Here is a 13,085-nt window from a genome sequence, read left to right as displayed (position 1 = left end):
TCATCATAAAGGTCTTGTCCTCATTGTCTCCATGTTGAGTAGGCCGAGGAGGAGGACGAAGAGGAGGGGTCTGTCTTGCTGTTTCAAGGGCAGCAGAGGCAGAAGAAAACCCATGTAGAAGTGGACCCGTGCCATTCAAACCCGTGTTATTCATGTGTCAGCTGTACTTCTATTAGGTTTCCTGCCATGGATCCATTTTGAAAACATTATAATTCTGTGAAAATCGACTAGCCACAAATGGTAAACTATTAACAAAAGCCATACTACCTAGACCACCAACCTTGGAATCTCCTGGCATGCTTATAGAAAAGCAGATTCTCGATTCCAATTTCAGACCATCTGAATAAGAGTTTTTAAGGTCACGGCACAGGAATCTTAATTAGAGCAAGCTCCCCAGGTGATTCTTAGAGACATCAGAGTTTGAGAGCCATTAAAGCAGCATATTTGACTCCATCTCCTGACCCTTCTGAATAATAAAAGAATTTAATGTACCTTGAATGCAAAGAACTTGAGAAGAAAAAAAGCTTTTTAAACAGATGGATAACAACAACCATTCTGGAGGAATCCCCAAAAGGAGGATAAAGTGGCCTTGTGAAAATATTGACGATTGTATTGATTCCTTCAAAATCAACCTTTGGCTGAGAAAGACTTCACTAGTCCTTCCCTTTGGGTCTCTCCAACAGCTTCATTAAGCCAGCCCCACTCATCTCCTAAAGCTGAGGTCTCCAGGAGCATGGGATTTTGGGGTGCAGGTGAGGGTTGGGGCTCTGGGGCTGGAGGAGGGGACACATGCACATGGGTATAAAGTGGACAGCCAGCAGGTGAGGTGTGGCCCAGACAGCAGGGATGACATGAACTTCCAGATCTAGAAGCTAAAGCTACTCTCATCCCATCTGGAAAGTGGAGACAGAAGACCACGGTGGGGAAGGAGGAACTGTCACAATTCTGCTTAGCCCTTGGCCACAGCCATTGCTTATATACTGTCCTGCCAAGCCCAAGGGGTTGACCAGATTAGGAGTCTGATAGGAACTTGACCTTTTAGGGGCTCAGAGATTATTTCTGTCAGATGACTTTCTCAGGGGGAAAAGATCTCACATCTCATTGATTCGACCAGTCAATCACAATGGAATCTGAAGTTTGTCTAAGGACAAAGAGTCAGCACTTTATTCTTATAAAAAGATATAAAAAGATAGCTATAGATAGCTCTGCTGCCAAAGCCCCAGGCACATGAAGGTAATTCAACAACCCATTAAATTTATTATGGGACTGGGAGGTGACAAAATTGCCTTTAGGGCCAAAGTCTGATAAAGAAGAACAGAGCTCTGTTTTAGGTCTGAAGTTGTGTACAGTGTCAGCACATTGACAGGAGCCTGGGAGGTAAGAGGTTGCTTTGAAATTCAGAATCCTGAGTAACTCAACCTGTTCAGTCCTTTCTATTTTATTCTCTCTCTCTTCCAAGCCAGGTTCTGAATGATTTAAATAGCTGGGTTGGGATTACAAAGGATTTTAGCTGTGGTTTTGTGTGTATTTGTATGCATGCATGCGTATGCATTTATGCGTGCATGTGTGTGTATTTCTGTGTGCATGTGTGTTTGTGTGTGTACGTGTGTGTCTGTTTGTTTGTGTGCCGTTTAAATCTGTTATGGTCTGTTTTACAAAAGAGAAATTGCCCATTGTTGTGCCAAGAGGGGTCTTTGAAACAGCAGTGAGAAGTCAGAAGAGCTGGGAAAAGGATGTTTGGCTTTTGGGGACCAAGTCCAGTCTGAATACTTATCAATTTTTAAGCCACTGTGTTCCCAGAGTCTGAGCCATGACCCCTCTCTCCCCACATCATTTTGTGGAGCAGGTTGTCGGAGGGAAGGATCAGACAAGGTATGCCCTTTCTGGGAGACTTCCGCTTCCTATCACACTTCACTGTCCTCAGCTGGAAGGAGGCCTTTCTCAACCCTTCTTGGCCTGGAAGCCTCTGTACTGAGAGGTTCGGGAAATCCAGGCAATGATTGATGGTTTGTTGGTGTCAGGAGAGCAGAGGAAGAGCTTCTTTTCAGATAGGAGATTAAACTCTTTTCATTTTGGGATCAAAAGCAAGAAGAAAGAGACGCATTTCATATGCAATCTGAGTTCTTTTAATGAGTAACACCTTTAAAAGAACTCCTCTCACCTTCCTCTACCCTTACTGTGTTGGAATGGCACCGGGAGTCCGGGCTTCTGCCAGGAGTCCGTGATTTCTCCCTGTACCCGCTGGAAGCTAACCAGGATGGCTGCCGACCTGGTCCTGCTGAGTCCCGTCCCTTGTTGATGGGCTCCAGGGAGCAATTGGCTCTGGGCCTGGCAGCCCACCTGACCTCCCTGCATTATCCACTGTCTGTCACTTGTCATCGAGTGTGTCTGGTTGCAATCAATTCACACAGGTTCCTGTGGGAACAAGTCTGGTAACTTATCATGCTGCAGCCTGTCAAAAGTCTGACGTGCTTGGGGCAAACGTTTGCTTTGTGCAACTGCTATTTCGAGGGTGTGTGATGTCGCTGTCTCCATGGCGTAGGTACCCAGAGACAACGGCACTGAGAGAAAGCATGGTTTCAGGAATCCCAGGATCTGTTATTAGAAGAATGACCACTGTTAGGTAATAACTCAGGGCACACAGTATGAACATTTGAGCAGGAGGGATCGCCTAGGGTTTCATATCAGGTCTGGGGTGGGGGAAAGTTTGTGCCACTTTCTTTTTTTTTGCATGAGATTCCTGAATTCATTTCCTCCAAGCTTCTCCCTCTGTGGATCTAGAAAGATTTCATGGACAATCTGCCATCAGGCTGAAATGATAACAAAACCTGGATTAGCACACCATTTCCCTAATAGAGTCACATTCACTCTTTTTAAAATTATTATTTCCAAGTCTATGGCTATATTTTCTAGTCAAATGCCACTATAATTAATTGACCAAATACAAAGGAGCAGTCTGTGTTGCCTGATTTATTTTAAATCCATGGCCTAAGGAAACAGAAGAGACCTTTGCTCCCTCTCCATCAGATCACCTGGCATAAAACAATGTGCATGCTTGGGGTTTAGGTGATATTTTTTCCCTTGCATGCAAACATTAAATGCTTTGCTTGAGAGAAAACAAAACCTTTACAAAGCCCTTGGAGTCTGGATGGTGAGAGACTTGTGGCCCAGGTACCCTGGAGAGCAATGGGCAGCCAGCATCAACTACTAGACATTTGAGTAACCAGTCTCAGACCAAGAGCACCCAGCCAAGTCAATGGCTGACTGCAAAACTGCCCAGTGAACCCACAGACTTGGGAATAATAATAAAACAGTTAAGTTCCTACATTTTGGGGTGGTTTGTTACACAGCAAAAGCTAATTGATACATCCTTCAATGATCTAGAGGCCTTTGTTAGTCCTTATTTACCTCAATGTTTCTGTCTGATTTGAGGTCATCCGTTCTGCTGAAAATCTTTAAAATGGATGCTTGTGGGGTGTTCTGGTGTGGTTTGATTTATAACAAGATTTATCTTAAGTGGTTCCCTGGAGATCTTCGTTGACCTAGGCATCTCTATTGATGTGAAAGTAAAGAACCTGTTAATCTCTGTTAATCAGGAAAATGGTGTTAGAATGTGGTTTCTCTATCTACTCTTCTGTTATCTGGCTAAACCTTGCTACCAGCAATGAGCCAGCAAGGGTAGAATAAGCCTGGCCACTTGAAGGTTAATAATTGGGAAGTAGGTCCTAGCTGCCTGTAATAATCACAAAGTTCATCAGAGAAGCAGAATCAATAGGATGTATGTGTGCGTATTTCTATATGATTTTGATTTTTAAACACGCATAAACATACACACACTCATGGAAAGAGAGAAAGAGAATGACTGACAGAGATTGTGGAGGCCGGCAAGTCCGAAGTCTTCAGGTTAGATCAGAAGGCTGGAGACCTAGGGAAGAGTTGATGTTGCAGTTCCAGTCGAAAGGCTGGCAAATTCCTGGGGGGAGGTGAGTCTTTTTTCCATTAAGACTTTCAACTGATTGAATTAGGTCCACCGGCATTATGGAGGGTACCTGCTTTACTCAAAGTCTACTGATTTAGTGTTAATCACATCTAAAAAATATCTTCACAGTAACACCTAGATAATTATTGACCAGATTTCTAGGTACCAATTAGGTCTAGCCAAGTTGACACATAAAATTAACCATCACACTACTGTTGTTGCTAATTAGATGACTAGACTTTCTTATTCTTAAGAAAGTCACTATTGTTTCTGACCCACTAGTCATTGTCCAGGACTCAGTAGCTAGATATAGCAGGTTTCGAAATGGTTCTGATCTGAACAGATGTGCTTTGTGGCTAATGAATCATGCAAAACATTTCTCGTATTTGCTTCCCTCTTTATTTCTCATTGATTGATCCTGGATGGGTGAGACGTTTTCTCTATCAGAAAAGTCATCTAAATCAATAAAAATTTACAGAAACCACAAGCATTGTCATGATATTGTCAGCGACTGCCAAGATGTCTTGAGAATCCAGTTTCTTTTTAAATTATAGTCAGAATTACAGTGACGCCACCAAGAAGGAATAAATGTGTCAGAGATAGAAAATGTGATTTCACAATCTTTTGTTTACAGGTTTTAAAAGTCTTTGTCAGTTATGCACAAAGCCTCTAAAAGTAGAACTAAAAACATGGGGCACAAAGACTGGAACAAAATAAATGAATGTGGTTAATAACAGATATGTGGGCTCTCAAGGATATTAACATACATAAAAATTCATCATGAGAAATAATTACATTCCCTATTGTGGCCCACCCTCTAATTCTCCTGGGCCCTGAAAAATAATGGGAAGGTTAACACATTTCTCACATTTCTAAGCATGTTATTATTTCTTGCTTACACAAAAATTGCATAAAAGCAATCATTTGGAATCTGGGAGTAGATGACATATACTAGACTCGGATAAAAGCTTAACCAAAATAGGAAAGCAATCTGGCATTGCTGACAATATTGTCACAAAAATATTACATCTTATGAAGGGAATTTCTCAGAATTCAATAACAACATGTTTAACAGCTAAATGGAGTCATTTGCATATTGTGGCAAAGTAAAAATACAATAATCTCATTTTTTGCTGTCTGATAGGATTTCCTAGGGCTGGATGGCTGGGAAGCATTTTCCAATCCTTGCAGTCTGCCCTTTGCGTTTTGTTCATTGTTTTCCTCCCTCTGGGCTTTTTCTTCTCCACCAGTTCTTTTTCTCCCTTTCTGCTCTACCTTTATCTTTGTTCTTCTTCTTCTTTTTTTTTTTTTTTTGGTTTTCTGTTTTTTTGTATTTTTAAGAGACAAAGAGTCTCACTCTGTCACCCAGGCTGGGCTGGAGTGCAGTGGTGCAATAACAGCTCACTGCAACCTCCCCTCCTGGGTTCAACAATTCTCCTGCCTCAGCCTCCCAAGTAGCTGGGACTACAGGCACACACCACCATGCCCAGCTAAATTTTTGTATTTTAGTAGAGATGGGGTTTCACCATGTTCCCCAGGTTGGTCTGGAACTCCTGAGCTCAGGCAATCCACCTGCCTTGGCCTCCCAAAGTGCTAGGATTACAGGCGTGAGCCACCAAGCCCGGACTTCATTATTCTTTTTTATCCTGTACTCCCTTAATTTATTCCTTTCTATTATTTTCTTATTCACTAAAAGGCCACCTGACTGCCATTAACCTATTCCTAAGTATTAGCAGAGGAAGTGAATGATCATTTCTCATCGTTTTCCTTGTCAGATCTTCTTTTTTTTTTTTTTTTTCTGAGATAGAGTCTCACTCTGTTGTCCAGGATGTAGTGCAGTGTCACAATCTCAACTCGCTGCAACCTCCAACTCCCGAGTTCAAGTGATTCTCCTCCCTCAGCCTCCTGAGTAGCTGGGACTAAAGGCGTGTGCCATAACGCTTGGCTAATTTTTGTAGTTTTAGTAGAGATGGGCTTTCACTGTGTTAGCCAGAATGGTCTTGATCTCCTGACCTCATTATCCTCCTGACTTGGCCTCCTAAAGTGCTGGGATTGTTACACCTTCTTTTACCTGCAAGTCTGCCACTATTATTGTTGTCATTATTATTGTTATTTCCCTGGTTACCTCTTTCTAGGCCACGTCAAGAGAATAGGTGGACTGGGCCATTTCCTAGGAGGTACAGAAACATCCCACCAAATTCCAGAAAAAAGAGGATAGTACAATTACTGAAATTTTGTGTGTGTTCGTGTGTGTGTCTGTGTGCACACATATGAACTTTGGTTATCATTTCCTCTTATTTTGCCTGCATTATTTGGATAAATGCTTTAAACCATCAGGACCAGAATGGCATGGTGGTTGAGAGACAGGGCTCTGACATTAGCTTATCTGGGTTCAACTTCATGCTTTCCCATATATTAGTTTGAGCCCATAAAACTTACTAGATTTTTCTGCTCTTCAGTTTCCTTATCTATGAAATCAGAATAACTATAGAACAGAATTTACAGTACTACTGGGAAGATTCAATAAGATAATGAACTGAAAACATTAACACATTGCCTTGTACATAGTGGACATGGCAAAGGTGACTCTCATTCCACAAACTTACGTGTATGGGAAACAGCACATTTCTTTATTTGTGAATAAATTAGCCTCTCATTAGTTTGTAATTCCATCTCACATACTCTATTTGGGACATAAAGTCCCTCAGGGTCTTTTAAAGGTTCTGAGCTCACATGATGAGCCAATGTGCTGATGGTGGCCCCTGGTCATTACCATCTGCTCAGCCAAGTACCTGCTGGTGGAGCCATTGTCTCTCCCACCCTCAGCTCTCAAGGTCAGATTCCTTTTTGAATATAGAATCTTGGGAGAAGCTGGCAACCACTGTCCCTATGATCCCATTTTTGCCAATTCTTTCTATGAGGTGTCAGCCCCTGGAAGGCAGAAGGTAGGCATACCATTGTTCTGTCATCCACATGCCTCACTGCTCTCTAGTCTTGGAAAATGTCTCTCTCTTTTTTATTAAAATCAGGATCAAGCACCTCTCTGCCTCCTGCTTCTTCCAAGTCCTGGTTCTCTTCTATTGCTCTGCCAATGCTCTTTTCTCCTCTGGGCTTAGCCTATTGAAAACAAGATGAAGACATCTTGCAAGCACAGTGAGCCCTCCAGCCTGCCACAGACCACCCATGAAGCAATAAAGCATAGAGTTTTCTTCCTGTCTAAGTAGCTGGGGAGGGCAGAAAGACCCCAGTAGTAGTAGTACAGAAGAAAGAAAAAGAGAAAATATATGGGGAAACCCCAGAAATTAATTTCTAAATGTTATCCAGCTACATAAGTGTTATTCAGATATTAAGTTGTTTTTTTTATTTTTTAAACACCTTCCTGAAACTGTACTTGGCCCGATTAGTACTTTTCTCTTGGCATTTATTACATACCTTCAATCTTAGTTCATTTTCTGTTGCTATAACATGATGCCTGAGACTGGGTAATTTATAAAGAAAGAGGTTCATTTGGCTCTTGATTCTGGAGGCTGGGAAGTGCAAGATCAGACAGCTGCATCTGGTCCACTTCTGGTGAGGGTCTTGTATACCATCACAACATAGCAGAGAGGCAAAACAGGAAGTGTACATGCAAAAAGGACAAAACACGAGGCATGACCTTGCTTTATAAAAACATGTTCTCTGGAGAACTAACCTGATTTTGTGAGAAAGACATTAATTCATCTTGCTGGCCTAATCACCTCTTGAAGGCCCCACCTCCTAACGTGGTTACCTTGGCAATAAATTTTAACATAAGTTTTGGAGGGGACAAACCACATTCAAACCATAATACTTTCCTTCTTAGAACATCATCTTCTTTGCTATGACTCAGCCATCTTCTAGTTACCTCCTATAACCCTGGGTGCTACTTCTGTTTATTTCATGGAATCTTCTACAATCCGTGTCATAGTGTTTGTGGGGTTCCAGATTCTGCTCTGGGCTCTCTTCTCTTCTCACCCTACCCATTTCCCTGGGAAATTGTACCTACTTCTGTTATTGACCTTTTGATAACTTCCATATCTGTTCTTCAGCTCTGTGGTACATTGCAAAGCCTGCCCGGAAATATTTATTGCTCCTCCTGTCAAGAGGTGGAGTTGATTTCTCCAACCATTGAATCTGGCTGCCTTTGGGACTTGCTATGGAGAACAAAATGTAGGAGTGATGCTGTGCCAGTCTTAAGCTTGTACCTCAAGATGTTTTGCACACATATGCTTTTGATCTTGGAACCCCTTATCCTAGCCCAGTGAACAAACTGGGCTGAGCTGATGATCAAAGACTTGGCTGAGCTGATGATCAAAGACACCTCCTTCACCCTTTCTGTCTACAAGGCCCTCTGAAAACAGCTGGTCCTCCGGTGATCCATCAGTTAACTGGTAGGTTCATAAACTAGCTTAGCCCAGATTAGCCAGCCTGGTCCAGATCCACAGAAACATCTAGATGACTTGGAGTTATGAGCAATAATAAAACATGCTGTTTTTAAGACACTAACTTCTGGGGTGGCTTATCATACAAAAAATGTTGATTCATACAAGCTCAAACATATCTTCTGAGCTCCCTGTCTTACAAGGCCAGTGGCCCTTGGACATCTCCATCCACACATCCTAAATTCAACATGTCCAAAGCTGACTTCAACATTCTTCCTCATCCCCAGTCCATACCCACTTCCAAGCAGAGCTGATTCTTCTTTTGTCTTTTTTTTTTATCTTGGCAAACAAAATGTCATCTACTCAGAAAACTGGGCAGCATCCCCACCCCCAATTCCTTCCCCCCGGTATTCAACCCATCACTAAGAGCAGTCAATCCCACTTTTGAATAGCTCTCCTACTTACCTACTTCTCTCTACCTCCACTAATTTTTTGTGGTATAGAATATTATCTCCTCTAGCCTGGTTTTCTCAAGCCTCCAAAGTCGTTTTCCGACCTGCGCGCTTGCCTTAACTTCCTTTTTTTATTTCACAGGATACTTTCAAAATATAATTTTAACCATGTGAATCACCTGAAGAAATTCCTATAATGGCTCAAATTCTGTCATAATGTCCATGAGCTTCTGCTGGACTCACAGCCTTGACTTTAATCCTCATATACTTGGGAAGCATTAACAATTCTTGAACGGGAACATGTTAGTACCAGAGCACTGCTTCAAGAGAACTGGTCTGGGAGTTGTACTGAGCATGGCCTATGGGGAAACTTGGGATGTAAGAAGAGAAATTAAGAAGGCCTTTCATACATCCAATGAGAAAAGATGGCTCTCAAACAAGACTGGTGGTAATGGGAACTTTCAGTGTTTCTTGAAGGAAAGTTTTAGGAGGATGACATGGATACCAAGAAGAACTTCAGGAGTATATTATTCAGGCTTTGTTCTGACCAGATGTCAAGGGAGGGAAAGGGAAAAGTAAAAACCGCCTGTGATCTCAAGCCTGGCTCACAGATATGAGTGAAAGCACTGTTTGAATAATAAAGTACGGAGGAGAAGGAAGTTTATGGAGCAAAGAAATGGTCACAAGACAACTAGGGGACACGGTGCTGGAAAGGTGGTTTGGGGTCAGCCCTTCTGTGCTTGTGTGGCAGCTAGTAGCTCAAGTGCACTGCTCAGCTTTTTCCTTCTGCATCTCTGTATACACCATTTCTTCTACCCTGCTTCCTGATCTATTTATTAAAACCATACTTCCAAGATCTTTCTCATGTGTCTCTCTTCTGGCTGCTTATTTACGTAGTGAATGCTGATTGTGTGATCACTATATGTTAGCTCTAGGGCTGCTGTGGTAAACTGAGCTCTCCCAATGACCCCTCCATCTCTCTCCGTAAGTATCACTTATAACCATGTATTATGAAACTCAGTCCTGTGTGATATTCAGCTCTACAGCCAAAGATAGTAGATCAGAATTACAAGTTTGGCAAACTCTCCCAATACACTAGATCTTAAGTTCATCTTTGTATTTCTCAGAGCACGCAGTAAATATACAATAAATATTTGATGAATTAATGAATCATGCTATAAAATATTAAAATAGATCTGCAATGATAACATTTTATTAAAATGATTACGCTATTTTCAATGTTAAGACCTAGAGATAAAGTAGAATGGAGAGTCTCTGAAGTTCATTAGCAAGTGAAAAGAACCAGTCAAAATTTCATTAGAGGAAACAGACAGGTATAGCTGACATAGATCACCTTGCCCTGATTTTCCTTGTGAAAGTTCATTGATATTTTATGGTAGTGATTTGTTGTAGTGACAGGTTTAACTTTCCTGACCCCAATAGTTACATGTGATGTGATTTGAGGGGTGCACCCTGATGCCCCCACCTCCTTATCTACCCACTGGCAGATGTTTGAGATTTCACTGTCTCCAAAGACTCCATCCTCTCAGTGTAAGGCATTGATTGGTGCTAAATGACAATATGCGCAGACGGGGCCACACTGTGAGAACGAAGGGAAAGGCTTGGAAGAAAGCATTTGAGTTCATCGTGAAATTCAGCACGCAGTCTCCGGGAGTTGAAGTGAGTCTTTTTGTAGGTGGCTGAGATGCTTGGCGCAGAGATGGGTGATAGAAGATGAAATGTCTTGATAAAAGAAAAAGAAACTGCAAAAATTGTCACTCAACTCTCCTATTTCTTCTTGTTTTTCTATGCCCATCTCTCATTCTTCCTTTCCCCGGATCTTTCTTATGAAAATAATATATAATCTGGCCTTGCAGTTGTCATTTTTATTTTTATTTTTATTTTTTTGAGATGGAGTCTCACTCTGTCACCAGGCTGGAGAGCAGTGATGTGATCTCGGCTCACTGCAACCTCTGATTTCCAGGTTCAAGTGATTCTCCTGCCTCAGTCTCCCGAGTAGCTGGGATTACAGGCGCACACCACCACGCCCAGCTAATTTTTGTATTTTTAGTAGAGACAGAGTTTCACCATGTCGGCCAGGATGGTCTCCATCTCCTGACCTCGTGATCCACCCATCTCGGCCTCCCAAAGTGCTGGGATTACAGGCGTGAGCCACCATGCCTGGCCACAGTTGTCATTATTAGAGACTGGCTATTGCATAAATAAGGACTCACAAAGATATATTCATCTAGGTCTTATTTTTTGCATTAGTTTTGTTAATATAGACGTTAAAAAATTGACAAAGCCTTGTTACTGTGGCCCATTTCCCAGATAGTGGTTTTATCATAAAGAATATTTTATCGTAATTGTATTCCTTGTATCAACCTATTTTAGCAAAGCTCATAGTGTTATGTGCCTCCCTAGTGAATAAAAAACACATGCTCTGGCGGGGCGCAGTGGCTCAAGCCTGTAATCCCAGCACTTTGGGAGGCCGAGACGGGCGGATCACGAGGTCAGGAGATCAAAACCACCCTGGCTAACACGGTGAAACCCCGTCTCTACTAAAAAATACAAAAAAAACTAGCCGGGTGAGTTGGCGGGTGCCTGTAGTCCCAGCTACTCGGGAGGCTGAGGCAGGAGAATGGCGTAAACCCGGGAGGCGGAGCTTGCAGTGAGCTGAGATCGGCCACTGCACTCCAGCCTGGGCCACAGCGCAAGGCTCCGTCTCAAAAAAACAAAAACAAAACAAAACAAAACAAAAAACAAAAACAAAACACATGCTCCACAAAATTCAGTCTTTGAAGAATATCTAATTACACTTAGGGTGTTATTTACATATGACTTAAGAAAGTAATAACTCTTTAGAATGTGGGCAGAATGAGAGCAGCAATTTCTATTTTTGCCCTTTTTGTATCTTCTGCGTTTAGAACAGTTCCTGGTAGATTAAAAGTATTCAATGAATATTTTTTAAATGAATGAATGAATGGTATAGCTTTTATGGGGTAGCCTCATGAAAAATACTCTGTGTTGTGTGCACTGATGCAGAAGTCAGAGCTCTGGTGTTAAATCTCACTTCTGCTACTTACTCCACTATGGGCCCTGGCATGAGGCCCTTGATCTCTCTAAAATTCACTATATTCATTTAGCGAATGACTCTTGTGTTAGACCATAAACTCTGTGAAGCTAGAGACTGGACCTGATTTGTTTCCCGCTGATTTGTTCCCTGCCTATCACTGCCTAGCATAACGGCTGGAATATAGAAAGGGAGAAAGTAAATTATCTGTTGAGAGAATTAACCCATTTTGGTCACCTTAGTAATGTTTTATGAAGACTAAATGAGAATAGCTAAATGTAAGTGTTTTAAAACCCTATGATGAATTCAGATGAAGAGGGAGGATCTTGTATTAAACTACCTTTCTTGTAGACAACAATGATAAGTGTTGGAAAAACCTTTTAAAATAATTATTGGAAGGCATTGGAGAGCAAACAAAAGCAGCCAAAAGCTGGAGGGGATGTCATCTTTGAAAGGAGGAATTGCAGGTGAGGAGGAGGAGAAGGGGAAACAGCTCCAGAGGACGTCACATGCTAAGAGGAAACCAGTGTGGCAGGACAGGAGAGGGAAGCTGAGATATGAGGCTGTGTAGGCCAACAGGAGTTTCCTAATCTTTATCCTAGGTGCCAAGGAAAGTCACCAAGAAGTTTAAGCAGCTGCGGATGGCAGTAGGGGTGGTTCCTGTTTTGAAAAAATCTCCTGGCTGCAGCTTGGAAAAGTGCTCTGATGCAGGGTTCGTTAAGCCAGCTGATTGAGCAGTCTATGCAATGGGATGCATCTTGCCTTCCTTATCTATTGCTGCATGACACATTACCATACAATAAAACTCACTACTCTCTCACAGTTTCCATAGGTTAGAAGTCTGAGCACAGCATAGCTGGGTTCTCTACTTGGGTCTCTTCAGGCTGAAGTCAACGTGTTGGCCAAGCTGTATTCTCATCTGGAGCTCCAATCATCCTCTAAGCTTATTCAGGTTGTTGGGAGATTTCAGTTCCTTGTAGTTGCAGGACTGAGGTCCCTGCTTTCTTGCTGACTATTGGCCAGAACTTGCTCTCAGCTCCTAGGGGCCACTCTCAGCTCCCAGCCACATAGCCCTCTCAAAACATGACAACTGACTTTTTCAAAGTTAGCTGGAGAATCTTTCCCCACTCTGCTAGGAAAGAATCTTAGAGAAGGTGATGTATTTTCCTAGGTCTATCCCA

At 42.2% G+C, this 13,085-nt stretch overlaps 1 long non-coding RNA gene across 1 annotated transcript; it reads left to right on the top strand.

The window, feature by feature from the left end:
- The first annotated feature begins 7,966 nt into the window (after window positions 1–7,966).
- On the top strand, window positions 7,967–9,687 carry LOC105507280. Its single transcript, XR_001001067.1, has 2 exons — window positions 7,967–8,388; window positions 8,974–9,687. It is a non-coding gene; the product is annotated as an uncharacterized LOC105507280 (long non-coding RNA).
- Window positions 9,688–13,085: the final 3,398 nt, after the last annotated feature.

Source organism: Colobus angolensis, unplaced genomic scaffold (assembly GCF_000951035.1).
Source record: "Colobus angolensis palliatus isolate OR3802 unplaced genomic scaffold, Cang.pa_1.0 Scaffold148, whole genome shotgun sequence".
NCBI lineage: Eukaryota > Metazoa > Chordata > Mammalia > Primates > Cercopithecidae > Colobus > Colobus angolensis.
This window is presented reverse-complemented; position numbering and strand designations above follow the sequence as displayed.